The sequence below is a fragment of the Rutidosis leptorrhynchoides genome, chromosome 1 (assembly GCF_046630445.1).
Source record: "Rutidosis leptorrhynchoides isolate AG116_Rl617_1_P2 chromosome 1, CSIRO_AGI_Rlap_v1, whole genome shotgun sequence".
In the NCBI taxonomy this organism is placed as follows: domain Eukaryota; kingdom Viridiplantae; phylum Streptophyta; class Magnoliopsida; order Asterales; family Asteraceae; genus Rutidosis; species Rutidosis leptorrhynchoides.
This window is the reverse complement of record NC_092333.1, coordinates 44,007,333-44,010,469: the sequence shown is the minus strand read 5'-3', so window position 1 is coordinate 44,010,469 and position 3,137 is coordinate 44,007,333. Positions and strand designations below refer to the sequence as shown.

General features: G+C 39.3%; 1 non-coding gene across 1 annotated transcript; it reads left to right on the top strand.

Annotated features, from left to right (window-relative positions):
• The first annotated feature begins 2,469 nt into the window (after nt 1-2,469).
• LOC139887255 (small nucleolar RNA R71) lies at nt 2,470-2,576 on the top strand. Its single transcript, XR_011773093.1, has one exon. It is a non-coding gene; the product is annotated as a small nucleolar RNA R71 (small nucleolar RNA).
• Nucleotides 2,577-3,137: the final 561 nt, after the last annotated feature.

Sequence of the window (3,137 nt, the reverse complement as noted above, 5' to 3'; positions counted from 1 at the left end):
CATCGATAGGAGAATGTACCATAAGGGCATGTAAAGGTGGTTTTCTCTTGGTCCTCGGGTGAGATAGGGATTTGGAAGTATCCCGAGAAACCGTCAAGAAAACAATAGAAGTTCTTTCCTGCTAACCTTTCCAACATTTGATCGATGTAGGGAAGGGGAAAGTGGTCTTTTCGGGTAGCATCATTTAATTTTCGATAATCAATACATACCCTCCAACCCGTGACAGTCCTAGTGGGGATTACTTGATCGTTTTCATTGGTGATAACGGTCATGCCACCCTTTTTGGGTACGCATTGGTACGGACTCACCCAAGGACTATCCAAAATTGGGGCATCAAGGAGTTTGACAATCTCCTTTTTAACGACTTCTTGCATATTAGGGTTTAGTCGCCTTTGTCTTTGTACACATGGCTTGAAGTTATCTTCTATTAATATCTTATGTGTACAATAAGAGGGACTTATACCCTAGATGTCATGAATTTTCCATGTTATAGCCGGTTTATGGGCTTTTAACATGGAAACAAGTTAAGACTTCTCACTTACAGAGAGTTCGGATGAAATGATAACCGGGAGAGTAGAATCCTCTTGAAGGTAAGCATATTCCAAGTGACTTGGAAGTGGCTTTAGTTCCAAAATAGGAGGTTCTTCAATCGATGTTTTACATCAGTACTCATTTTCTAAATCCAACTCTCTGTATTCTTCATCATTTGGCTCATAACCGTTAGCCATCAAGGTGGCCAACATCTTCACTTCTTCCACCATGTTCTCTTCATCACCTTCCGCCAAAATGCATTCTCCCGAACCTTGCAATTCTAGAAATTCCTGCAACAACTCTGAATATGTGTCTACGTTTTGCAAATAATAACATTTATCATCAGTAGACTCGGGGTATTGCAAGGCATGGTCAACGGAAAAAGTAACCTTAATATCCTCAATGCTAAGGGTCAATTTCTGCCCATGAACATCTATCATAGCTCTAGCAGTATTGAGGAAAGGTCAACCCAATATAAGAGGCACACGTGTGTCCTTTTCCATGTCCAAAATTACAAAATCGACCGGAAATACTAGGGTACCCACTTTTACTAACATATTCTCTAAAATTTCATGAGGGAATTTAACAGAGCGGTCTACTAGTTGAATTGCCATTCGGGTTAGTTTTAGTACCCTAGGGTCTAGCTTAACATACAATGAATAAGGCATTAAATTTATGCTAGCCCCTAAATCCGCTAATGCTTTAATGCATTCCAAATCTCCTAGGAGACATGGTATGGTAAAACTCCCAGGATACGCTAACTTCTTTAGTATTTTGTTCATCAAAATTGATAAACAATTAGCATTCATGGTGACGGATGAAAGTTCCTCCATTTTCTTCCGATTAGTAAGTAAGTCTTTTAAGAACTTAGCATACTTTGGCATACCTGAAATCACATTAATAAAAGGCATATTTATGTTAATTTGTTTAAACATATCTAGAAATTTTGACCTTTCAGCTTCGAGCCTTTCTTGTTGTTGCTTCCTTGGGTATGGGAGCGATGGTTGATATGGCTTCACTACGGGTTTCTCCCGTTCTTCCTTCTCAACCACTTGTTCCGGGTCCTTAACCGGTTCATCATTTTTGTTCAACAGAACACTGAAATCAGAATCTTCGGGCATTATTGGAGCTTCATATGTTAGACCACCTTGTGTGGTGATAACATTGGCGTGCTCATTTCGGGGGTTCTTATTAGTATCGCCCGGTAAACTCCCTGGTTTTCTTTCACTAAGTAAACTAGCTAAACCACTCATTTGCTTCTCCAAATTCTGAATTGCGGCTTGTTGGTTTTTGAATTGGTGTTTGTTTTTCTCGTTTATTTGGCTTATATTAGTAACAAGCTGGGTCTGAGATGCAATTAACTTCTCCAACAAACTCTCCATATTTGACTTTTTCTCTTCGTTTTGGGGTTTTTGATAGAAACTTGGAGATTGTTGTTGGAACCCATTACTTGACCCTTGTTGTTAATTGGAATTTTGACCTTGAGGGTTGTATGGGTTGTTGAAGTTTCGGTTAAATTGGGCTCTTCCTTGAAATTGATTATTATTTCTTTGGCTTATGAAAGCCACTTCTTCTTTCCGAGCCATTGTTAAACCGGTATCACAATCTTTTGCTAAATGGAGACCAGCACAGTATTCACAACCTACCTTCATACTATGGATTTCCTTGGCGATCTTTTCCATATTTCGAGCAACACCGTCTATTTTCACACTTAGGGAACTAAGGTCATCATAAGCACCGGTGCTTTGGACTTGAGCATGATGAGTAATTGGTCATTCTTGATGCCACTCATAAAAATAATCGGCTTGCTTCTCGATTATCTCATAAGCTTCTTGCTCAGTTTTGTCCATGAGTGAACCTCCATCCACTTGATCAATAAAAATTCGGGTTGCAACATCACAACCCTTGTAAAAGATTTGGACTTTTTGGAAGGTATCCAAACCATGGTTTGGACAACCTCTTAGCATTTTGGAAAATCGATTCCATGCTTCATACAAGGTTTCCATCGGCTTTTGACAAAATTGGGTAATTTCTTGTTGGAGTCTCGCGAACTTAGAAGCTGGAAAATATTTCTTAAGAAATTTTTCCAACATACCATCCCAAGTTTCTATCGTAGCCTCGGGCAATGAATCTAACCAACTCCGTGCTTCCCAATGGAGTGTCCATGGGAAAAGTTTTAAAAATACATTTTGGTCGGTGTCTGCTTGAAGCTTGAATAGAACACATATCTCTTGAAAAAGACGAATATGTTCGTTTGCAACTTCATTCAGACCACCACTAAATTGACATATGTTGTTAATCATTTGGAGAATAGGTCCTTTTATTTCAAATTTTACCTCACCTGGTGGCTGAGTAATTGCACTTCCTTGTCCGGTTCGGGTCGCCTTCATCATGGCTGCCATTGATTGTCTTGTTACCACCGGTCTTGTCTCTCCTTCCATTTCAAAATTTGGAGGATGAACGGGTTCACCAAATTCAGAATATCGTGGCTTGGTTGTACTTGATTTTGAATCAAAAGTTTCTTGCTTTGATGAAGATTCAAAAAGTTCAAGTACTTCTTTTGGGATCCTACCAAGCTTTCTATCAGGTTCTGTAAGCGGTGTAAG